Source organism: Bombina bombina, chromosome 10, assembly GCF_027579735.1.
Source record: "Bombina bombina isolate aBomBom1 chromosome 10, aBomBom1.pri, whole genome shotgun sequence".
NCBI lineage: Eukaryota > Metazoa > Chordata > Amphibia > Anura > Bombinatoridae > Bombina > Bombina bombina.
Window position 1 is genome coordinate 120,751,390 of NC_069508.1, and position 27,828 is coordinate 120,779,217.

Genomic DNA, 27,828 nt, shown 5'->3' on the forward strand with positions numbered 1-27,828 from the left:
AAAGAAACCCCAAACATGAAGGTTTAATAAAGTTCCATATTAAATAAGACAGATTTTAGCTGTAACAAGTGCCAGCAATCTCCTTGAGAGGGTGCAGTACCTCACATGGACATGTGAAGAGAGAAAAACTACTCAGGTTTTCTAGTTAGGGCAGCAGATTCTTGAGAAAATGCAGTGAGGATGTACCTCACAAGTTCTCAACTGCTCAAAAGCCACCACTGCCCTACTGAAGAGACTGATGTGGACCAGGCTAGAACCCAGAAAGTAAGCTTACTCTGCTAAAAAAAAAAAAATCTTGATTGAAGAAAACTTGTCATCAGACACCTAAACTTCAGCTCCTCCTTGCACTACAGGCAAAGAGAATGACTGGGGGATTGTGGGTAGGGGAGTGATATTTAACAGCTTTGCTGTGGTGCTCTTTGCCTCCTCTTGCTGGCCAGGAGTGATATCCCCAACACTAATTGATGATGATCTGTGGACTTACCGTGTCATTAGAAAGAAATATATATTTCACAATTTAGGTAGAACATACCATTTTAAACAACTTTCCAGTTTACTTCTATGATCAAATTTGTTTCATTCACTTGGTATCATTTGTTGAAAGAGCAGCAATGCACTACTGGTTTCTAACGGAACACAATCAGTATATATATGCAGCCACCAATCAGCAGCTAGAACCTATTTTCTTTGCTGCTCCCAAGCCTACCTAGATAAACCTTTCAGCAAAAATAACAAGAGAAGGAAGCAAATTAATAATAGAAAATAAATGGAAAGTTGTTTAAAATTGTATTCTCTGTCTAAATTCTTAATATCTTATTATGATTTTACTGTCCCTTTAAGCCATTTCATTCTTTTAAAGTAGTATTATGAAAGTTAACAAACTGTTTTGTAAACTTTCCTTATTTCTCTTTTAATCTTCCTGTTTATCAGTTACTTGTTTATGCATAATGTAAGCAAAATTAAGTAGGCTGCAATCATCTGTACAGTACCAAAAAACATTAAACACCGCTCTGAATAATTTGTCAACCAGAAACTATAAGCAAAATGAGAAAAAAAATAAGTATTTTGTTATAATTTGTCTTGTATACATTCTTTGGATTTGCAATGCAAGCACACACTTAACTGTAATTTGTTTATTAATGAAAACAACAAATTCCAAAACTATAAATATATATTTTTTTTCTAAATCTCCTGTAAATGACATTGCTGAAAAACTGGCACATAATACTAAGTGGAAAAAGACATTTTTCACAGCTACACTTCATTATTCAGATAACGTAGACATGACAAAATAACATTATCTTATTTAATGCTCCTTTGGAGAACATTGCTTATTTTTTAACACTTCTTGAAACTAATTCACATTAACATATAAATTCCTTATTTGTGGTAGCGCAAAGGACTTGTATTAGATGACAGCATCATTTTGTTGCATGTTTAATAATGTAAATAAGCACATGAAGATAAAAATGTCTGGAATTAACTACTCTTAAAGGGACAGTAAAGTCAAAACTAAACTTCCATGATTCAGATAGGGCATGCAATTTTAAACAACTTTCCAATTTACTTTTATTATCAAATTTGCTTTGTTCCCTTGGTGGTATTTTTGAAAAGCTAAACCTAGCTAGGCTCAAACTGATTTCTAAACAGTTGAAAACCGCCTCCTAGCTCAGAGCATTTTGAAAGTTTGTCACAGTTAGACTGTGCTAGTTCACATGTGTCATATAGATAACATTGTGCTCACTCCCGTGAAGTTATTTAGGAGTCTTCACTGATTGACTACACTGCATGTCTGTCAAAGGCACTTAGATAAGGAGGCTGTCTGCAAAGACTTAGATACAAGGTAATCACAGAGGTAAAATGTATATTAATATAACTATGTTGGTTATGCAGAAATGGGGAATGGGCAATAAAGGGATTATCTATCTTTTTAAATAAGAATTTTTTTGGTGTAGACTGTCCCTTTAATAAAATAAAAAAGATAAACTCTGCACATGTATGTTTAAACATTTAAAAATGTATTTCCATACACCATTGTCATTATATGATATTGAATGGATTAATTGCACATCTGTCAGCAATTTTGCTACTTAGAACAACATACAAAGCATAATTTAAATGCAATAATTTCTAACAAGCATGATACTATGTGGTAGATTTATCATACCCCGGGTGGACATGATTCGCTATAGCTGTCGGCATTTAACATTGCACAAGCAGTTCACAGGAACAGCCAATCGGCCGCTAGCAGGGGGTGTCAATCAACCTGATCGTATTCAATCGAGCAGATTGATGTCTGCAGCCTCTTAAGACCGCTGCTTCTTAACTCCTGTTTCCGGCGAGCCTGAAAGCTAGCACGGAAACAGTTACATTGGGGCCGATACAGGGTTGGTAAATCGGCCCCTATGTCTGATATGATGGGGGGGTTAAAGAGTGAGAGGGGTTATGCCAGGTTCACAGAGATGAGAGAGGGGTACAACTTGTAAGAGGGACTGTTCAAGGTTTGCAGTGGGGAGTGCAATGGCACAGCTTGTGAGAGAGGCTGTGCTAGGATCATAGAAGAGAAAGGGACTCAGCTTATGAGAGGGGCTGTTCTAGGATCAAAGAGAAGAGAGAGGAACTCAGCTTGTGAGAGGGGCTGTGCTAAGTTCACAGAGAAGAGAGAGGGGCACAGCTTTTGAGAGGGGCTATGCTAGGTTCATAGGGAAAAGAGAGGGGCACATCTTGTAAGAGGGGCTGTGCTAGATTTATAGGAAAGAGAGAGGGGCACAGCATGTGAGAGGGGCTGTGCTAGGTTCACAGAGAAGAGAGAGGGACTCAGCTTGTGAGAGGGGCTGTGCTAGGTTCATAGAGAAGAGAGGGACTCAGCTTGAGAGAGGGGCTGTGCTAGGTTCATAGAGAAGAGAGGGACTCAGCTTGTGAGAGGGGCTGTGCTAGGTTCACAGAGAAGAGAGAAGGACTCAGCTTGTGAAAGGGACTGTGCTAGGTTCACAAAGAAGAGAGAGGGGCACAGTTTGTGAGGGGCTGTGCTAGGTTCACATGGAAGAGAAAGTGACTCAGCTTGTGAGAGGGGCTGTGCTAGGTTCACACAGAAGAGAGAACATCTCAGTTTGTGAGAGGGGCTGTGAAAGGTTCATAGGGAAAAGAGAGGGGCACATCTTGTAAGAGGGGCTGTGCTAGGTTCATAGGGAAGAGAGAGGGGCTGTGCTAGCTTCACAGAGAAGAGATGTGGCACAGCTTCTGAGAGGGGCTGTGCTAGGTACATAGAGAAGAGAGAGGGACTCAGCTTCTGAGAGGGGCTGTGCTAGGTTCACAGAGAAGAGAGAGGGACTCAGCTTGTGAGAGGGGCTGTGCTAGGTTCACAGAAAAGAGAGAGGGACTCAGCTTGTGAGAGGGACTGTGCTATGTTCACAGAGAAGAGAGAGGGGCACCGTTTGTGAGGGGCTGTGCTAGGTTCACATGGAAGAGAAAGGGACTCAGCTTGTGAGAGGGGCTGTGCTAGGTTCGTAGGGGAGGATTGAGATGTGCACAGCCTGTGAGAGGGGCTGTACTAGGTTTATAGGGATGAGAGAGATGTGCACAGACTGTGAGAGGGGCTGTACAAGGTTGATAGTGAAGAGTGAGATTTGCAAAGCCTCTTAAAGGGGCTGTAAAATATTTATAGGGAAGAGTGAGATGTGCACAACCTGTGAGAGGGGCTGTAGAAGGTTCATAGAGAAGAGTGAGAGGGGCACAACCTGTAAGAGGGTCTGTACTAGGTTCATAGAGAAGAGTAATAGGGGCTCAGCCTGTGAAAGGTGCTCTGCTAGCTTCACAGAAAAGAGAGAGGGGCATAGCTTGTGAGAGGGGCTGTGCTAGGTTCACAGAAAAGAATAGGAGGGGCTCATCCTGTGAAAGTGACTGTGCTAGTTTTGCTAAAAGGAGTAAGATGGACACAGCCTGTGTAGTGGGCTGTGCTATGTTTACAGATAATAATGAGAGGGCACCGCATTTGAGAGGTGTTGGACAAGCAAGGAGTATAGAAGGAGGGCAACAACCAGTGAACGTGGCTGACCTAGGCAACTGAGAAGTGTGAGATTGGTTGAGCCTCATACTAAGGCTTGACAAGTGAGAAGATATTGGTACTGGGAGAAAAAGTTTTGAGCATGACACTTCCTTTAAAAGGGAAGTAGCTGTAGACTATTAAGGAGAAGAGCCTGTTAAATTATTTATAAAATGGTTTTCCTTCAGGAACTGAATATATAGAAATACTGGAAAATATTTGTTTGACCTATCAAAGCTCTTTTGCTCTGTATTAAGTGATTAAAAGGTATGTCCCTGTGTCGGCAAGAATATTTGCCTATATACACTTTATATATAAAAAAAGTGTAAACTATATATAAGTTCAACCTTTAAAATAAATTCAGCACCACTATGAGAACTGCCTTTTAAATATCTTAACATGTATTGTTTACTTAAACTTGTGGTGTGTTGTGAATAAAGTTATAACTCACCTGCAGACTTTAGTGTTTAACAAAGAATAACAAAAATATATTTTTTAATGAAATAATATGGTTGTATAATACCCAAGGGTTTCAAAAGACAAAGAGTTCAGCACTCTTTCACTTTTAACATTTATTGAAAAAGTACAAAATTCTTAAATATATTGAAAATATGCAAAAAGTATAACTACACAGTGCAGGTCAGACACTCCCACCCAAAAGACATACAGAGAGTATATAAGAAAATGATGAATCGGTGATCAAAGCCCATACATCTGGCTAATATGTAAAAGAGTGCTTACTATTTTTACTTAAGAGAGTGGAAATACCCCGGACGATTTCAGACATTGCTCATTAGCAGCAAAATGCATCACAGCAGGTACAATTCAGGATCTATGTGGTTCTCTAAATTAAAATGAGCGCATATTAAATGGTGATACACATTAAATCATATCTAATACATAGTAATGTTCCATACATGTAGTTTTCTCACATAGAGCCACTGATATAGAACATAGATGTTTAGCCAGTCTTAAAGGTTTTTTGACAACTGTCTCTTGGTTAAATGACATCCCAACAAAGCCTTGTTAGATAATAAGGCTGGATTAACATGAAATCTTTTTATCACTGTGGCATCTATTTATCAAAGCATCAACTTACCTGCATTCGACGGCACCAATACGTTCGCCTAAGATCGCCTAACATCGCTGCCGCGGACCTGAATACGTTCTCCAAAATTATCAAAAAAGCTCTCAAAAAGCCGCGCACCAAGTACAGGGCGATTCGCAATGGACTGTTGTTAACTAACAGTCATCGATCTCGCTGCTCTTTGGCTTTTTTACAGCTTTCTTGGTACCCTGTCACTAAACACCCACACTATACTATACTGTTTACCCCCGGAGCCCACCGCAACTCTAATAAAGTGTTTAACCGCTAAACTGCAGCTCCTGGAGCCCACCGCAACTCTAATAAAGTGTTTAACCCCTAAACCGCCGCTCCCGGACCCCGTCGCAACTAAATAAAATTATTAACCCCTAAACTGCTGCTCCCGGAGCCCACCGCCACCAACATTATATTTATTAACCCCTAATCTTCCCCCCTACACCGCCGCCACCTACCTACATTTATTAACCCCTAATCTGCTGCCCCAATGTTGCAGCCACTATATTAAATTTATTAACCCCTAAGCCTAAATCTAACCCTAACCCCCCGAACTTAAATATAATTTAAATAAATTTAAATAAATATTACTATCATTAAATAAATTATTCCTATTTAAAACTAAATACTTACCTATAAAATAAACCCTAAGATAGCTACAATATAACTAATAGTTATAGGGACGCATCTTGGATGACGTCACTTAAAGGGACCTTCATTCTTCAGTCGCTGTCGTCAGAAGAGGATGCTCCGCGTCGGATGTCTTGAAGATGGAGCCTCTCCGCGCCGGATGGATGAAGATAGAAGATGCCGCCTGGATGAAGACTTCTGCCCATCTAAAGGACCACTTCTGTCTATCTGGAGGACTACTTCTGCCGCTTTGTGGAGGTCTTCGGCCCGGTTGGGTGAAGACTTCTCAAGGTAGGGTGATCTTCAAGGGGTTAGTGTTAGTTTTTTTTAAGGGGGGATTGGGTGGGTTTTAGAGTAGGGTTGGTTGTGTGGGTGGTGGGTTTTAAAGTTGGGGGGTTGTCATTTTTTATTTACCGGTAAAAGAGCTGATTATTTTAGGGCAATGCCCCACAAAAGGCCCTTTTAAGGGCTATTTGTAATTTAGTGTAGCGTAGGGCTTTTTTTTATTGTGGGGGGCTTTTTTTTATTTTGTTAGGGGGATTAGATTAGGTGTAATTAGTTTAAAAATCTTGTAATTATTTTATTATTTTCTGTAATTTAGTGGGGCGTTTTTTGTACTTTTTTTAATTGTATTTAGTTTAGTTAATTTAATTAATTATAATGTAGTGTTAAGTGTAATTGTAAGTTAGGTTAGGTTTTATTTTACAGGTAGTTTTGTATTTATTTTAACTAGGAAGTTATTAAACAGTTAATAACTATTTAATAACTATTGTACCTAGAAAAATAAATACAAAATTGCCTGTAAAATAAATATAATCCCTAAGATAGCTACAATGTAACTATTAGTTATATTGCAGCTATCTTAGGGTTTATTTTATAGGTAAGTATTTAGTTTTAAATAGAAATAATTTATTTAATGATAATATTTATTTAGATTTATTTAAATTATATTTAAGTTAGTGGGGGTTAGGGTTAGACTTAGGTTTAGTGGTTAATAAATTTAATATAGTGTTGGTGACGTTGGGGGCGGCAGATTAGGGGTTAATAAATATAATGTAGGTGGCGGCGGTGTAGGGGGCGGAAGATTAGGGGTTAATAAGTATAATGTAGGTGGCCGTGGGCTCCAGGAGCAGCAGTTTAGGGGTTAATAAGTTTATTTACTTGTGGCAGGCTCTGGGAGCGGCGGTTTAGGGGTTAATAAGTTTATTTAGTTGCGGTGGAGTCCGGGAGCTGTGGGATAGAGGTTAATAACTTTTATTTAGGTGGCGGCGGTGTAGGGGGGGCAGATTAGGGGTTAATAAGTATAATGTAGGGTGGCGAGCGTACCTGGTAGTTATTTGATAACTAGCAAAAGTAGTCAGATAGTGCCGAACCTGTGTTCAGAACATCTGTAGTGACGTAAGCATCGATCTGTGTCAGACTGAGTACGGCGGATCATATATTACGTCACCAAATTCTACTTTTGCCGGTTTGAAGGGTTTGATAACTAAGGCGAATCAGGCTCGCCACAAATGCGCTGCGGAATTCCAGCATATTTGCGGCTGACGGCTTGATAAATAGATGCCTATGTGTGCAATGGTAAGAGTTTAATGGTTGCCTTTAGTCAAGAGGCACCACAACAATAGCCTGCTTAGATAACAACACAGGGCTGGCATCACAGCCCATCATCACCATGAAAACACAAGTGTTAAAAGTAACAGTTATCCACTGGAGATCATGTATGCAAGGCACATAACATTCAATAAGCACATGCAGTCAACACATAATTGTTAGTCATGCAAAGGTCATGGATCTAGTAAACTCATGCAGCATTTTAATGCAAAGTTAAGTGTAGTATGTGCAAAACACGCTCCTTCTAAGGGATTCACTAAAAGTTCATATCATTCTTATTACCGCCAGTTCACAATGGAATAGTTACCAATGTGGTGACATTTTATCAGTTTTGCTGATACGTGTTGTACTCCCCTCATAGCACTAAAAAATGCTGCGCCTTTAGAATTCTGAAGTAAACTATTAAGGGTTGAAAGTTTTTATAATAAAATACATGAAAATGATATTGAAATAAAATATTGTATGTATACACCTATGAAATGTAAAAAAATAAAGTATATTAATAAAAAAGGTTTTCAAAATGGGTTTATATGGGTTCATAAAATGACAAGGTGTGGGACTGTGAGGTGCTCATAAATGTATCTGTATGTGTATGAATTGCACCTCAGAATCTGTTGGCACTTTCCAAATACCTGATAATAATAAAAATAAAGTATATGTATATGTGTATAAATGTGTTTGTATGTATGTATGTATGTATGCAGTGTTTTGAACTTACTTTGCAATACAAAACCATAGTTTATACCTAATTGAAGAATTCCACTACTTGAGCAAAGGTTTAGCATATCTTTGGCTTAGCACTCCAGAGATATACGTTTTTCAGCACGACCCCCATAAAAGTCTGTTATGTGAGGGATTTAGCACATCCAGATGATAGCATGCCCTAAACTTTCACTCAGTGGAAGTGAATTAGAAAGTTGTTTAAAATTGCATACTGAATCATGAAAGATTAACTTTGACTTAAAGGTACATGAAACCCAATTTTTTTTCTGTCATAATTCAAATAGAGAATACAATTTTAAACAACTTTCTAATGTACTTCTATTATCTAATCTGTTTCATTCTCTTGGTATCATTTGTTGAAGGAGCAGCAATGCACTACTGGTTTCTAACTGAACACATGGGTGAGCCAATCACATTAAATATATATATGCAGCCACCCATCAACAGCTAGAACCTAGTTTCTCTGCTGCTCATGAACTTGCCTAGATAAACATTTCAGCAAATGATAACAAGAGAAGGAAGCAAATTAAATAATAGAAGTAAAATGGAAAGTTGTTTAAAATTGTATTCTCTATCTGAATCATGAAAGACAATTTTTGGGTTTCATGTCCTTTTAAGTGTTCCTTTAAGCAGTGGAAGTTGATTTGGAACCCTTATGGTGTAGCCTTTAAAATGAGAGCCTCTTGATGTAACTTCACAAGTCACGGTCACCCAATATTCACTTCTTAAACCTCAGAGGTGAATAAGTTAAAACACCCCAAATTCATTCTAATGCTCCTGCATGATTGTTTGCAAAAGCACAGGGGGCAGGGCTGTTCAAGGATTTCTTTGTAGAAGCAGAGAGCAGCAGCACCACAATTTAAAGTTTTTCAACTGCTTTTAATGAAGAAACATTCAAAAGAACAGTGTGCACCCTGATCTGGAGTGATCTGGAGTGAGTGCTGGGCCTACCTTTATCTTCAAGGATTTCTTTGTGCAATATTAAAAGTGGGGCCCGCTAGTTGGGAACCTTGTGCCACCTGTGATTTGATCAATGTGGGACAGTATATTTTGTGGTGAAATTTACATTGTATTAGTTTCACAATGCAATTTTAAAGCTATAAGTCAACTCAAAGAGATAAATTTACCAAGCAGCGGATGTTACTATCTACCCCCGTACTTTCCTGGTCGCCGATGCTCCTTAACTCGTCCGCCACCTCTGAGGGGGCGGACAGCAATCAGCCCAATTGGATTGGCCGCGAATATGCAGGGGGCGGCATTGCACAAGCATTACACTAGAAATGCTTGTGCAATGATAAATGCCTACAGCGTATGCTGTCGCATTTATCGATGTGCGGCGGACATTGTTAAATCAGCCCCTAAGGCTTGACCAGTGAGAAGATATTGGTACTGGGAGAAAAAGTTTTGAGCACATTGAAAAATCTACCCCATATACTCAATTCAAGCATCACTGTGAATCTTTTAGCATTGTGTTAAATTCTGATTTTATTAATGTAAAGTTTGAACTCAAGGGCCTATGATGAAAGTGTGATTAACATGTATTTTAAATAAAAATGTAATTATATCATGCATTTTATATGGTATGATGCAATTAACTGTCAAATTACTATCTTATCATTGCTTTGTATGTGTGATGGTGATATATGCCCAGGGCCATCTTTAACACAGGGCAAAAGGGGGCAGCTGCCCAGGGTCCAGTCTTTGTTGAGGGGCCCAAGAGTCCTAAACCTAAAAATGTTGGTTATGCCAGACTGCTGATGTCATGTGACATGGGGGGGGGGACACAGTCAGTCCTAATACTGTCACAGTCAAAAGTTATCAGCTTATATTTATTTGTGAGAAACTGTGCCAAACCGTGCCGGTGTCATGTGACATGCCAAGCTAGTGCCATGTGCTGTTTTAGATGTGCACTGTGCAGCACTGAATGCTAAACCCTAACTCGGCATCCAGCCAATCCCACTGCTGGAGCTACCACTGTTACCAGGTAACTGCTCTGGTGGTGGGGATTGTTTCTGGGTAGGGCTGACTATAGGCACATGCCACAGAAAGCTGGAATGGTAGGCATGTGAGGATTTGAGCATCTGTGCAGCTGCACACACTGCTCTCTTCAGTCTTGAAGCTGTGTGACTCATCTCACACTGTATCCATGCAGCCTTGGGCAGACAGCTTCCAGTCTGCTGGTCCTCTTAGCCCTGCTCTTTCTGCTGTGGCTCTAATATCAAGTAACTGAAGATTTTAGAGGAACAGTGCTTTGTAGAAAGGTGTCAGTGGGAAGAATAAGTGAGTACACACACGCACCTCCCACCTGCAGCATTGTCTAGTGCAGTGTGAGAGGGAACTTGCTCCTAGCAAAGAAGTGACATGTGCTGCTGTGGCTGATGTATAATGTCATGCTCATACTTCACACATTAAGGTAAGGTTTATTTTTATAGTTTTTTTCTCTCTGTTTTAGATTTTACAGCTTCCCATAGTAGTTCTGCTGTTCCAGTCAGTATACTATATAGTATATACTATATTTGTCTGCACTTTCATGCTTCCTCCTCAGTCTTTACCTTGCTTTGCTCCTGTTGGCTGCCCTAAATCTCTTTAACCAGCTAACCTCACACCAGAATCACATTCAAAAGCATATTAAATTAATCCACAGTGGAGGAATTTATATATTGATTTACTTATTAGTACTGCTTAGGTCCAGTTTCACATATTGCAATTTATTAAAACATTTTTTTAAATGATATAAAATAAATTGATTAAGTTGTTTTTTGGGATGTTGGGGTGGAGAGCGAAATTGCATGGGGGGGGGGGGGCAAGAAAATGTTTGCCCAGGGTCCAGTCAATATTAAAGATGGCCCTGTATATGCCTACTCTTAAACTACATCTATATACACACAAGTGTGTGTGTGTACTATTTATGAAGTTTGCTATTTAAGTAGCTCAACATATTCATCGGTCATATCACAATGTAATCAATAGTGGTGCATTATTTTGAAAACATTTGGCATACATTTAAAATGAACAAAAATAAAAGTTGGTACTTTGCATAGAAGCGCCACTCTAGAAACCATAATGTTTCAGGAATATTATCCCTCATGGACATTCTCAAACTGTAATTTGACGTCAAACTTCTAAAATTCAAATATTTCATTTTGTTTCACTGAATGATTCTATAGGATATACCTAGAATTCTTCATCAAATGCAGAGTTGATTGTTTGAAATGTTTTTTTCTTGAATATAATGTTAGACTTTTGGTACTTCAAATTATTTTAACTTTCTATGTAGGTTTATGAAATTCAAACTATTAATGTTGATTGTCATAGACATAAGCTGAAATTTGATTTAATTTGAAAGCAATTGAAATAGCTATGTTTAATTTGAGGGAATACAAATTAAAGTTGTAGAATCAGCTGTCAAATTCTGAGATTCAATCTAATAAAAGTTACCATTATTTGATGTTTTAAGCAAATTTTGCAAAACATTTAGTCAAGCATAATAAATTTATCTGAAGACAATTCTTAGTAAACTGAAAAATATAAATATCATATTATGCAAGAAAAGCATTTATTCTCTAAAATCAGTGTTAATTATAGTTCTGAATGAAAAAGCAAGTTTAATTATGTGTAAATGACTATTTTCCTATTCAGATTAAATAATTCCTTTGAGTAATCAACACATTATTGCTGGTTTACTATTGTGCACATCCCGAATTAACGTAATGGATTAATTATAAAGAGAATGTAGACTTCAGATAAAAGGGATGTTAAAGGGACATAAATCTCAAAATATTTTTTTCACAATTCAGAGAGACTTGTATCCTTTGTGGGAAGGTGTAGTAGCGTGCATGTGACAGAAGCAATATATGGCATCAGTTTTATAACTGTTATACATTTTCAAGAGCACTGGGTGGCAGAAATTATTCCGGTCATATACTACTCCAGAAAAATGTGCACGCTACCTACCTAGGAATCTCTTCAACAAAGCATATTATGGGAACAAAGTAAATTTGAAAATATAAAAATATTGGAAACTTTTTTTTTAAGTTGTATGCTCTGTCTGATTAAAAAATATGCAATTAACATAAGAGAACTGTCCAGCTTTCAATGCATTCCAGTGTTGACGTGTTTGCATATATGCAAATTTTTCTCTGTACGTACATGTGAAGCATAGCTAGATATCTCAGTGCATCAGCATTTAAATACTGCAGCTGCTCAGAGAACCAGTGCACTTGTATCTTGTAAGCAATGATGCAAATTGAGACATTATTATATTATAAAAGCACTTTAGGCTCTCAGAGCAAGGGCTGTTTTTTAAAAAGCTGGGGGTCGATCCGATATAAAGCGTCGCCCGCAAAAGCCGGCGACGCCAATATTTACGCTGATTTGGTATCCTATATACGGCGTAACCTAGAAGTTACGCGCGTATATTTCTGCCGTCGCCCGCAGTTTTTTGGGCCATAGGCAGGTATACCAAACCAGCGCAGTTTGGTATCCAATATGCAGCGTAAGGACTTACGTGGCGAAAATGGAGAAAACTTACTCCATTTTCACCTCGCCACAAAAAGCAGCCGTAAGAAGCCTTACGCTGACTATTGGAGCCCCGTAACTCCCTAAACTAACTAGAAAATAAACCTAACACCTAACGCATGCGCAATGTCTATCTCCCTGTCGACCGCGATCTTCTAAAATAAACCTAACACCTAACGCATGCGCAATGTCTATCTACCTGTCAACCGCGATCCCCCCCCGAAATCCCTAATAAAGTTATTAACCCCTAAACCGCCGCTCCCGGACCCCCCCGCCATCTACATAAACTAACCCCCTACTGTGAGCCCCTAAAACCGCCGCCATCTACCTTATCTATCCCCTAATCTGACCCCTTACACCGCCGCCACCTATATAAAAATTATTAACCCCTAATCTAATCCCCCTATACCGCCGCCAGCTATATTAATATTATTAACCCCTAATGTAAGCCCCTTACACCGCCGCCATCTCTATTAAAATGATTAACCCCTAATTTAATCTACCTACCCCGCCGCCAGCTATATTATCTATATTAACCCTAAGTATATTATAGTTAATATAGGTATTACATTATATATATTAACTATATTAACCCTAATTATATTAGGGTTAATATAGTTAATATAGTTACTATAGTATTTATATTAACTATATTAACTCTATCTAACCCTAACTAAATTTATATTAAATTAATCTAATTCATTTATAAACTAATATATTCCTATTTAAATCTAAATACTTACCTATAAAACAAACCCTAAGATAGCTACAATATAATTAATAATTACATTGTAGCTATGTTAGGGTTAATATTTATTTTACAGGTAAATTGTTAATTATTTTAACTAGGTATAATAGATATTAAATAGTTATTAACTATTTAATATCTACCTAGTTAAAATAATTACCCAATTACCTGTAAAATAAATCCTAACCTAAGTTACAAATACACCTACACTATCAATAAATTTAATAAACTACAAACATCTATCTAAAAATACAATTAAATTAACTAAACTAAATTACAAAAAAAAACAAACACTAAATTACAAAAAATAAAAAAAGATTACAAGATATTTAAGCTAATTACACCTATTCTAAGCCCCCTAATAAAATAATAAACCCCCAAAATAAAAAAAATTCCCTGCCCTATTCTAAATTAAACAAATTTCAAAGCTCTTTACCTTACCAGCCCTTAAAAGGGCCTTTTGTGGGGCATGCCCCAAAGAATTCAGCTCTTTTGCATACAACAAATACAACCCCCCCCCCCATTACAACCCACCACCCACATACCCCTATTCTAAAACCACCCAAACCCCCCTTAAAAAAGCCTAACACTACCCCCCTGAAGATCTCCCTACCTTGTCTTCACCACACCGGGCCGAACTCCTGATCCGATCCTGGCGATGTCTTCCTCCAAGCGGCAAAGAAGAATTCTTCCTCCGGCGATGTAATCCTCCAAGCGGCAAAGAAGAATTCTTCCTCCGGCGACGTCTTCCTCCAAGCGGCAGCAAAGTCTTCATTCTTCCGGCGGCATCTTCAATCTTCTTTCTTCGCTCCGCCGCCGCAGAGCATCCATCCCGGCCGACTGCTGAACTTGGAATGAGGTACCTTTAAATGACGTCATCCAAGATGGCGTCCGCCGAATTCCGATTGGCTGATAGGATTCTATCAGCCAATCGGAATTAAGTTAGAAAAATCTGATTGGCTGATTGAATCAGCCAATCAGATTCAAGTTCAATCCGATTGGCTGATCCAATCAGCCAATCAGATTGAGCTCGCATTCTATTGGCTGTTCCGATCAGAAGAAGAATTCTTCTTTGCCGCTTGGAGGAAGACATCGCCAGGATCGGATCAGGAGTTCGGCCCGGTGTGGTGAAGACAAGGTAGGGAGATCTTCAGGGGGGTAGTGTTAGGCTTTTTTAAGGGGGGTTTGGGTGGGTTTAGAATAGGGGTATGTGGGTGGTGGGTTGTAATGGGGGGGGGTATTGTATTTGTTGTATGCAAAAGAGCTGAATTCTTTGGGGCATGCCCCACAAAAGGCCCTTTTAAGGGCTGGTAAGGTAAAGAGCTTTGAAATTTGTTGAATTTAGAATAGGGCAGGGAATTTTTTTTATTTTGGGGGTTTATTATTTTATTAGGGGGCTTAGAATAGGTGTAATTAGCTTAAATATCTTGTAATCTTTTTTTTATTTTTTGTAATTTAGTGTTTGTTTGTTTTTGTAATTTAGTTTAGTTAATTTAATTGTATTTTTAGATAGATGTTTGTAGTTTATTTAATTTATTGATAGTGTAGGTGTATTTGTAACTTAGGTTAGGATTTATTTTACAGGTAATTGGGTAATTATTTTAACTAGGTAGATATTAAATAGTTAATAACTATTTAATATCTATTATACCTAGTTAAAATAATTAACAATTTACCTGTAAAATAAATATTAACCCTAACATAGCTACAATGTAATTATTAATTATATTGTAGCTATCTTAGGGTTTATTTTATAGGTAAGTATTTAGATTTAAATAGGAATATTTTAGTTTATAAATGAATTAGATTAATTTAATATAAATTTAGTTAGGGGTGTTAGGGTTAGATAGAGTTAATATAGTTAATATAAATACTATAGTAACTATATTAACTATATTAACCCTAATATAATTAGGGTTAATATAGTTAATATATATAATGTAATACCTATATTAACTATAATATACTTAGGGTTAATATAGATAATATAGCTGGCGGCGGGGTAGGTAGATTAAATTAGGGGTTAATCATTTTAATAGAGATGGCGGCGGTGTAAGGGGCTTACATTAGGGGTTAATAATTTTAATATAGATGGCGGCGGTGTTAGGGGCTCACTTTAGGGGGTTATAGATATAATATAGCTGGCGGCGGGGTACGGGAGCGGCGGTTTAGGGGTTAATAACTTTATTAGGTTGCGGCGGGGTACGGGAGCGGCGGTTTAGGGGTTAATAGCTTTTTTATTTTTAGGCTAGTGAGGGGGGATAGCGGATAGAGGGTTAGACAGTGCGGGCTATGTTAGGGAGGCGTGTTAGACAGTGCGGGCTATGTTAGGGAGGCGTGTTAGACAGTGCGGGTGTTTTAAACTTTAGTCAGGTTTTATAGGCGCCGGCAGTTTCTAGCGTGCCGCAAGTCACTGGCGACGCCAGAAATTTGTACTTACGCAGATTTCTGGACATCGCTGGTTTGTGAGACTTACGGCACGTTAGCATCTGACGGCGACTTATATGGGATGGCTCGAGTTGCGAGCTGAAACTGCGGGCGACGCCGGTTCCCTCGCTTGCGCCGCAAACTGCGATCGATATCGGATCGCGCCCCTGGTGCACAGAGCATACTTAAATATGCTATTGAAACAGCTATAACTATTTTTAGAAGCAATTTTGCTAATACATGTATACTGCAGAAATGCTAAAATGTACCTGAATGCAAGTGAATTTTGTCTGAAATGTTCATTGAAGCATAATTTAAGGAAAAGTAATCACTATATATTTGTGGTTGAGGTTAAGCAATGCCTATTTGCTGTAAGGACTTTTGGCTAATAAAATTTGACTTGTCTCTTTGGTCCCTTTAGAAATTGTAAAATAAACCATTTGGAGGAAATTTGTAGTCTGATGAGACTGTTCATATGGCTCCAAAAATCTACATTCCTTAAGCTAATCAAAACATTAGCAATTAACTAGCAGAAAGCTAAACTGTAGCTAATCAAAATATTTAATTCAAAGACATACTGTATTTACCTAAATAACAGCCATTAAATGAATGACTAAAACCCCTAATGCCATTATTCTATATTTCCTGTAAAGGTCATTCGGGCAGCTTCTGGACAAAAATATCCTGCTGATGTCACTTCTATAAAGAATGTGGGTTTTCTTTAAAAGATGTTACTTAAGATTACAATATACATTAGGTATTTTCTTTTTAAATTTGGACTTAAAAGTATGGTTAGCTGTAGTAAGTAAGTCTTTTTAATATTTGAAGCTGTTAGTTTAGTAATTACTAAACAAAATTAATTGAAAGGTCATAAAGATCTTATAGGAAAATGCTCAAATATTTTCAACTTATTTCTCTACTGTAAGGGTTATAAATACTACATATTATTTAAGAGTGAGTCATTAATAAGATTTGAGAGTTTTGATAAATATAACAAAATAAAATAATTAAATGCTGCATTATCAATGAATTGTTTTTTATATGATTCTGTTGTTATAATGTTCTGTTTTTTGCCTTCTTTGTAGAACTTTTTATTCCCAACATTACCATCTTTCAACAGAGACGTAAAGGGCACCCGTATATTCCTATCAACAACCTCAGAAAGTCATGAATGAAAATTTCTGTTTGGAGTGCCTAAGCAAATTGATAAATCCTAAAAATATGAAAATTTTTAAAATTGTGCACATATTAAATCTATACAGAATATAGTGACATATTTTGTTATGGAAATGTCTAGTCAACATTTTTAAACTTTCATTATTCAGGTAGGGCATGCAATTTTAAACAACTTTCAAATTTACTTTTATCATCAAATTTCCTTTTTTCTCTTGGTATTCTTTGTTGACAGCTAAACATAGGTAAACTCATATGTTAATTCCCATGACCTTGAAGGCTGCCTCTTATCTCAGTGCATTTTTACACATATTTACAGCCAGATAGCGCCAGCTCATGTGTGTCATATAGATAACACTGTGCTTGATCCCGTGGAGCTACGTAGGAGTCACCTCTGACTGGATAAATTGCAAGTCTGTCAAAAGAAATGAAATAAGGAGGCAGTCTGCATAGGCTAAGATACAAGGTAGTCACAGTGGTAAAAAGTATATTAATATAACCGTGTTGTTTATGCAAAACTGGGGAATGGGTGATAAAAGGATTATCTATCTTTTTAACCAATACAAATTCTGGAGTTGATTGGCTCTTTAAGGACATGCCAGGAAATTCAAGCCAAAAGTTCTATTCCCAGTTTGATAACTTTGGGCTGTAGGGGTATTTAGTGCACTCTACTGTGACATTCTTTGTCGTAAAAGGAATTAAACGGTCTTTCTTTAGATAGTTGTATGTATTGCATTTGTCTTAGCTTGTCATCTAGAAATGTACTAAATGACTGGAAGCAAGCTATAGAGTTGCCAATGGGAATTTTTATTTTTGTTAATTCTGCAAGGAACCTTGCAGATATGATTATCTTGCAGTAGCAGAATGTTGGTTATTGGACCAAGTGGATCAATTGCCAGTTTGTATAATCCCTCAAATCTCTTACATGTTACAGATGCTAAGGTGCAACTTTATTAACTAATGATATTTTATATACTAAAGAATGAATGGACAGTTGCCCTAATCTTAATCTATTGGACACAATGTTTTCTCCTTAATAACATTTTAAAACTACAATATCGTTATATTTTCTCAGAAATAAAGCATTTTATTAACAAGTAAATATTTTAAAATGACTATAACATTTAAGTCAGCCTTCGTGAAGTGGCACATTATCTGAGCAACTAAAAAAATAAAAAATAAATGTGAGTCAGTAGTAATAAATCTAGTCTAGATAATTTAGTGGGTCAAACTAGATTTCTCTTTAGCAAGTGTCAATTTGCAAGATAATATTCCAGAAAATGTCAATTCTAAGCAATATAAGTAGCAAGGAATTTCAAGTAGAATTGCTTATAATAAACATGTTCATTAAAGATTCAAGCTGTTTGTGACATTATATTTTCTAAATCGTTCTTCAGCTGAGAAGTGGTTTAAACAGATAAGGAGTTCTATAGCAATTGGGTGTCCCTAGAGAGATTTTTTTTTTAATACTAAAATACTACTTTGTTGAGAACAATTTTTTTCAAGCATACAAACTTGATAATGCCTGGGTTTTAGCCCAATTCCACTCAAGTAATATTTTAACTTTATAATTTCCTTATTTCAGACACTTTTAATATTTATAGTTACCACTGACATTGTATTAAAGGGACATTAAACACTTTCAGAAGGTAATATAAAATGATTAATTGTATTTATAAAAAACCCTCTGCAATATACTTGCATTATTTATTTTTCCTGTAATTCCATTCTGAAATTGTTTACTTTTCAGTTCCTGGTAGAAAGGGAAGTGCGGGTCACTGATATATTCCACACAGCCATTGGCTGCACACTCCAGTGTCCTATTTATAACTGTTCCTAATAGGCTACAGCAGAGAAGGTAACCTAAGTTACAATATGGCAGCTCCCATTGTTTTATAGACACTAAAACCTTAAACTTATTTTGTCATTTTTTAAGCAACTAATGAAACTTTAAAAAAGACATCTACCTGTTATTCTCAGACTAATATTTTCTTTGAATACTTAATTCTTTCTAGCATTTATTTAGTGTTTAATGTCCCTTTAAGGAAACATATTGTGTCCACGAGAAAATCAGTCTGACAAGCAGATGACGGTCTCTTCTATTTCATATGTTTTCTATGCTCCAGAGAGAGAAAATTAATTGGTAGACTATACTTTAGCTTTCTCCAGACTTAACCCATAGGCATGACACAATTTAAACCTTAAGGGAGTTTTGAGCCTACAGCTATTAAGTCCATTAATAGTTTATTTCCTTAAGAACAGGAAATGTGGAAAGTTTCTTCACGTTCTTTTTACAAGAGAAATATCACATATATTAAGTAGAACATATGTAAATGTATTTATATAAGAAGAGCTGCAAAGAAAAATGTTTTTTTTTCTTAAATAAAAGTAAACACAGATAGAAGCAATCTGAATATTTGTAAGTTAGTTATTTTTATATTTACTTATAAGTCAGCCATAGCAAAAGCAATAGAATTTTTGTATTTTATTATTTGTAATCAACTACATTTTCCTGCACCTCTATTTAGTTGTGGGTGCCACTATTTTGGAATTCAGGTTACACTGCAGGTATCTGAAGGAGAGATGCTATACATATTTTAATATGCTAGTACTGGAATGTAGAGAAAGATAAATTACAAAATGGCTGCACCTTTGACTAGAGCGAGGTGAGGATTAACTTCAATACTGCAAAATTGTGCTTTCACGAGCAAGATATTTGCCCTTCACACCACGTAGTTCAAGCGCACACAATTTTGTGCTGGTAATAGAGGTGAGGCGCAATGCTATATATATATGTGTGTGTGTGTGTGTCTGTGTCTACACCATTTGAATTGAGGAGTTTCAGCAGTAATCCTGTATATCTTTAGTCTGGGCCTGAAAATCTTTATGTTTTGTCCACTTAGAAGTCTGTGAGTTTAAAATGTAGTTTTTGCTCAAATGTTTGAACATATGGAATGTAAAACATCAGTGAAATATGAAAAGAAAAAACAAATGTGGAAGTTTCCAGTCTCACTGGTATTGCCATCTGTTTTTCGTTATTTTCTACTCAGTGAAAGTCACTTTTTTTAACCAGTATTCCTATCCTTCAACAATTGAGGTAATTGGAACCATTAGCACCGTAGATAGATGTTATTAATAAGTGTAGTAACATCTGCATTCCTTAAACCAATCAGGAAGCATTAACAACTTAACAATCCTGATTTTTTTTAGAAACACATAGAAACATAGAAACAATACTCAATGTGATATTAGTAAATGCATGCATAATCACAATTTGATACATTGTTTAAAGGAACATGAAACAAATGTTTTCTTTCTTTCAAGATTTAGATAGAGAACACAATTGTCAGCAACTTTTCAATTTTTCTCTATTATTAAACTTGCTTAATTCTCTTAGAAGCACATGAGGCTACCTAGGCTACCTAGGTATGCATTTGAAGAAAGGACAGAACGAAAGCAAAGCAAATTAGATTATATATGTACATTGGGAAGTTGTTTAAATTTGCATGCTCTGTCTAGACCATGCATATTTTATTTTTAATTTACTATACCTTTAAATTATATAGAACCAATTTCACTGTTTCACTTTAGCTTTATTGGTGGCCTGATGCGTACATGTAGAGAACGCATAACACATTGGGATTTTTTAACCAATTATGGGACAGATTATATTTGCGCTCCATTCGTAATACCAGAGCACGCAATTGTGCGCTGGTATTAGACGTGACACCCAATGCAAAAGTGACCTCGCATTCGCATTGCATAGAAACTTTGCTCTTAGGAGAGCACGCTTCCATAAACTCCATTGGGAGCCTCGTTCTAATTCCATCATACACAGTACAGAACCTAAGTTGTGCAGAAATGGGCAGCAAATATAAAATATACATGTGTATCAATATCAATTGTATCAATATATATATATATATATATATATATATATATATATATATATATATATATAAGTTTATACATATATAGTAACAGTTTTAACAAAGACCACAATGTAAAGGCACATTTTAAAACCGCTCACCACTTTAACAACTGTTTTGTGCAGTTATTTTCTAATTAAATAAATATGCTACTATTTTTATTTTTTTTAATTAAAGTAGACTAAACTTAATTTTGGGGGCAATTGGGGCACATTTTTAAACATAACCAGATATCTGATCTCTGGCTAAATTTCGGAGCGCTAATTGCTACCACGAGGTTTGCGGTAGCAATAACCAGCCACATGTTATGACTGGTTATTTATTGTGCGCCCATAAATGGGCAAATTTGTAAACTAGCCCTAAATTATAAACCTGTTATGGAATACATTAAAACATTTACAAACATTAATACTGAAAAAAACAAAGGTGAGAGTTATTTTTCTATAATAACTTAATGAGAAGCATATATTTTTGTTTATAAACTGCATAATTAATAATAAAATTACTATAATTGTTCATGTATGCATACATTTTTTTTTTAAATGGCTTTTAATATCAGATAAATCATTTGGATCTGTTTGATTAAGACACAAACGGATGAATGTGTTGATAAAAGTGAGTCATAATGGTCATTCCAGGCATTATTTTCATATGGGTTAATATTTTCTCTGTCATCAAAAAAGTGATGGAAATTGAGCTTAAAGGAACACAAAACACTGAGGTTTAATATAACCTACTAAGTTATACATACAAATATACTCTTTGCAATATACTTTTATTATTTATTTTGCGCCATTTGCCTTTAATTTAATGCTGACAATGTGTGGGATTTCCAGTTCTTTGAGAATTAGCTTGTTGATGATTTTGACTCAAAGACCCTTTTGTGGCTACCAAAGAGCTTGGGAAAGCCGAGATCATGAGGGTCGATCACAATACTTTTACACAAAATGTATAAATCAATTTTCATTGTTAAAATACACTGTTGTGACTTAGGATCTGACATTCATAGACTCATCGACATGGAGAAAAATCACAAAAAAACTTCTGAATTTTTTTGGTAGGGGCATCTCAGTTTCACATAAAGGAAACTTAGGCTACATAGCAACAAAAACATTTCTTAAGATAAAATTTGTGTTTCTACATTTTTTTTAAGGGCCTTGCCGTACCAACAATACTTCTTAGAATATCTCACCTGAGAGGCGACGATTTGAATATCAGGCCCTTAGTGTGCATGGAAGCACATAACCTATAAAGACTCATCACAAAGTAGCAATTTCATTTGAAGGTCTCCTAGGTAGTATAAGAAGATTTTAAAAGGCCTTTCAATAGAAACCCATAGACACCATCTTGCTTTCAAAACAGGCAAAAATAAAAACAGTCTTTTAACAAACAATTGGAATAAATATTGTAAAAAACAATACTTGTCAAAGTTTAAATACGTCCATATATTTTTCCCAAGACCCAGTTCAATTATACCACATACCTTTGCCACCCTATCTTTATTCTTGTTATGAAGATACCGGCAAAGTGACTAAAATGTCTGCGTACTTTATTCCTGATTGTAGTCAAGTTTGAAAGTGTTGTAAAAGGAAATAACACACAGAAACTCATACAACACACACTCTCATACATCACACACCACACACACTGATACAACACACACACACACATTCTCATATAATACACATACACCACTCTCATCCAACACACAAACTCTCATATAGTACACACACAAACACTCTCATACAACACACACACAAACTCTCATATAGCAAACACACACACACTCTCATACAACACAAGCAAACTTTCATATAGCAAACACACTCTCATACAATACACACACACACACTCACACACAAACTCTCATATAGAAAACACACACACACTTTCATACAACACACACACAAACTCTCATATAGCAAACACACACACACTCTCATACAATGCACACACACACACACACACACACACACACACACAAAATATCATATAGCAAACACACACAAACTCTCATATAGCAAACACACACACACACTCTCACCCAACACACAGACACAAACTCTCATATAGCAAACACACACACACTCTCACACAACACACAGACACAAACTCTCATATAGCAAACACACACACACACAAACTCTCATATAGCAAACACACACACACACACTCTCATAAAACACACAACACACGTACACCACCCTTTAATGTGTTTAAATGGACCTGGAAGCTTCTGTTAATTTAACCAAACATTGTTGCAACTGTTTTTTCTTTATACAATAACTGGTTAAAGTTACAGTTATTGGATATGGAAATGCCAGCCACTGATCGAATAGCTGCAATGTAAGACTAACACCAATACTTCTGATCCCTAGCATTCAATTAAAATGTCAAAAATATAATTTTACGTACAAAAATAATGCTTCAGGCTGTGCAGACTCTTCTGCTGAATACACATACACACACACACACACACACACACAGAGGTAAAGCCTTAACTTCTGCTCTGTTTTCCATTTAACCCTTGGCTGCCGCAGAATATATATATATATATATATATATATATATATATACACACACACACATACATATATGTATGTGTGTGTATATATATGTGTGTGTGTATATATATATATATATCCTACCCAGAATCCTTTGCTGCATTGGAAACAATGTAATTCAGAGGTTTTCTGTGGGAAAACAAGCCTTCGGGCCTGTCTAGATTTGTTAATGAACTTACACAATAAGCTATTTTCTCTATATTTTGTGCGTAGTGGGGGATTTTAAACTCACCTTTTATCTCCCCCTAATTTAAAATGTTGTTGGATTCTGCCCGGCATCAACTTCACCCAGCATTGATTCAAACCTTCTCCCAGCTGATGAGTAGCAACAACTACGAAACAGTCTGTCCTGGGATGGTTATGAATCACTGCACTAACCGTAGCTAAGTTTATAAGCTGTGTGAACAGCGATACTTTGGCGTAAAGGGTGATCTGCTGAAAAGCAGACTGAAGAAAAAAGGTGTGTCATTGTGTACTTAATTTGAATATCCTACCCAGAATCCATTGCTGCATTGGAAACAATGTAATTCAGAGGCTTTCTGTGGGAAAACAAGCCTTCGGGCCTGTCTAGATTTGTTAATGAACTACACAATGAGCTATTTTCTCTATATTTTGTGCGTAGTAGAGGATTTTAAACTCACCTTTTATCTCCCCCTAATTTAAAATGTTGTTGGATTCTGCCCGGAATCAACTTCACCCAGCAGTGATTCAAACCTTCTCCCAGCTGATGAGTAGCAACAACTACGAAACAGTCTGTCCTGGGATGGATATGAATCACTACACTAACCCTAGCTAAGTTTATAAGCTGTGTGAACAGCGATACTTTGGCGTAAAGGGAATCTGCTGAAAAGCAGACTGAAGTAAAAAGGTGTGTCATTGTGTACTTAATTTGCATATCCTACCCAGAATCCTTTGCTGCATTGGAAACAATGTAATTTAGAGGTTTTCTATAGGAAAACAAGCCGGGCGGGTCCCTCTGCTGTCATTGCACCACATTGTTTTGCAGAGAGCGCAGGGGCTGTGCAAGGAAACAATTCAGTGTGATGCTTCCTGCTGATCTGGCTGCCCTGCACTCTCTGCCTGTCAGAGTGCACAGTGATTCTGAGCCTGTTGCCCATCTCAGAGTTAACGCTGTCAGTGCTAAACAGCATCTTGCCTCACAGCTGAGCTGCTTTATGTCATGTGGCAGAATTTTTTTTTTAAAACCATGCACTACTGCTTGTAAAAACATATGTACGCTGGCAACCCAGTAAACAGTAATGGGTCACAGCCTGTGGCTTGAAGAACCCTGATATAGAGAATGGTAAAGAAAAAAGGAGCCAGGTATGGCCATCATGCCAAAATACAATCGGCATTCAGATGGTTTAGCAGTGGTAAGGATTGCAAATCCTTTTAAAGTCACAATTATGTAATCCTATTTTAAAACCTAGTTTTGAAGATGCAATTAATGTTAGTGACAACCTAAACAGAGAGAGTGTGATTTAAATCAAAAGAGAGAAATTAAAAATTAAAACGCACCATTTGTAGATGCTAAGGTCCTGCTAAGGTCCTGATGTGACTTTCATTGTAGATCCCCTTAGCTGATATCACATACTCTACACATATACATATATACTGTATAAGAACCCATACATATGTGAATGTGTGCTCTAGCCACTGTACACAGCCTCTAAACAAAAACCTGTTTAAAAGTGACACAAAAATGGATTGTGATTGCCAAGAACTTTTTCGGCCCAATTGTAAAAATAGGGCTTTTAGAGACTATCCAAAATCACATTCTCAGTTGTGTGAAAGATCTGAAATCAGATGTGGGAAAGAGCAAAAAATTTGCTATTGTAGCGTTGTATTGAAATATGACTTTTTTAGCCAGAAAAATAGCCAAAAAGGACTCAGCTGATAGATTGTAATTCTGGTTACTATTTTAAACAACCTTCCAATTTACTTATATTCTCAAATGTATTTTGTTCTTTTGGTATATTTTGTTGAAAAGCATACCTAGGTATGTTAAAGGGACAGTCAACTCAAATTTTTTTATTGTTAAAAAGATAGCTAATCCATTTATTACCCATTCCCCAGTTTTAGACAGAAAACACTGTTATATTAATACACATTTTATTTCTGTGATTACCTTGTATCTACGCATCTTCTAACAGCCCCCTGATCACATGACTTTTTATTTATTATCTATTTACTTGCATTTAAGACATTTAGTGTTTAGTTGTTAGAACCCACGGGTGTGAGCACAATGTAATCTATAAGGCTCACATGAACTAGCACTCTCTTGTTGTGAAAAGCTAATAAAAAAGCATTTGATCATGGGGCTGTCTTTAGTGACTTTGAAACAGACAGAAATTTAGATGTTTAAAGGTTATAAAGTATATAGTTATATAATAATGTTGGTTGTGCAAAGCTGGGGAATGGGTAGTAATGGAATTATCTATCTTTTTAACCAATAACAATTTTTGTGTTGATTGTCCCTTTAAGAAGAATCAATGCACTACTAGGAGCTAGCTTGTGATTTGTGGCTACAAATATATGCCTCTTGTTATTGGCTCACCAGATGGGATTAACTAAATACCAGGACTGCATTGCTGCTCTTTGGATTACTTTAGCTATGTGTATAACCTATTTTCAGAGGTTAAATACATTATGGTCCATCACAATCTATCATTTGATAATTCTTAGCATAATAATAGTTCTATATAAGCACATTTGAATATTGCGACATTCACAATCAGACATTTTCATCAGATTGCTAATTAAAATTACCCTACATAATTCACAGGACAGTCCTGTTCAACGTAATCACAATCCAAACTCAAAATAATTATTTACACATTTACTGTACGAGTCCAATTTTAAATCATCAAGTTTTAAAGCTAAAGGGAATTTATAAAATGTCAAATTATCCTTTTCCATTTTGAGTATCCCAACATATTTTGGAATGGAGGAGTTTATAAAATATAGGCTAAACTGAGAAAATAGCTTACCATACTATATTAGATGAACTCATAAAACAATAGTCTAGATTCATTGAGGCTCTCTTCAATTTTCTTTTACAGTCCTTCTCTTCCTGAAATTTACATTTTTAAATGTTATTATTTTCCAAATGAGATCTCGCAAAGCAAACGAGAACTGAAATGTAAGAAAACTAAACAATTTTTTTTTTAAATATCTACATTTTAGAGTAGGCTGTTTTAAAGAGGGTGATGTGTTATTTTGGGAGGGTTTTTGTATTCATATTTTTCAAATTGTATTTTTTAATGCCTTTCCTGCACAGTAAAACCATGTTTTCTACTTTGAGAATATAAGTGAGACTGAAGTAGCTCCATTGTTTCATTGGAGTAAATCTTGCAATGTTGTACTTTGATGATGGACAGTGTATGACCTTTTTGAATACACTATTGTAGATTGTAGACTTTGCAGGTAATTTCCCCTGTAAGATATTAATTTCTCGCAAAGTTTTTCTTGATTCTAGGCTAAAATTGCAAAAGTCATAAAATGTCATTGTATATTTGATTTTTGTTTGCATTTTGATTTCCAATGCCGATATCAGTTAACAATGGAAAATATATTTTTGTACACTTTGAAAACCTTTTTTGGAGCTAAGTCCTTGAAGAAGTACAAGCAAATTAGAATCGTGATCATTAAAAATCTATGCTGACAATATTCGATTAGGTTCAAAACTCCATGGGCCAGATTACAAGTGGCATGCTATTTTTTTTGTGCTTGCATGCTGTGTTCAAAGTAAAAAATAAATAAATAGAGCAGTAGCACGCATATTAAAAGTTGAAAGAAAAATGATAGTTTGGGAGCAAAAGACTCAGGCGTGTTAACTTTGGGTATGGCAAAGGGTTAACCAATTATACAACAGTCACCAGTGTGTCACATGAAGGGTTAACAGACTCTTAATCAGTCTTTCACAGTCTGGCCACTCCAGGCAAGCCTGTGACTTAGTTCAGTGGGTGTAAGGGTTAATAAAAACAACTCTAGTATGTACTAGACCTAAACAAATGCCCAAATTCCCCTTTAATGCCACTCACACTAAACTATATCTGCTGCAACCCTGTAAAAAAAAATTGGGGGAAAATCCTAAGGAAAACCGCAGACTAACAGATTAAAAATCTCAAAACACAATTTAGCAAAAATCTGTCTAAAAACACAATACTATTACCAGTATCTTCAGTAACATGGCTTAAAAAATAGACAAAGGCAAACACTTAATAAAGGACAACAGCAACATTTTAAATTATAAAGGAGAAATATTAATGAACCTATAACCAGAATAGCCTCTGCTCCAGTGGGATGGAATGAGGAATAGTCAAACAAACTGTGCACGCAGCCTTCCATGTAGAATGGCATTT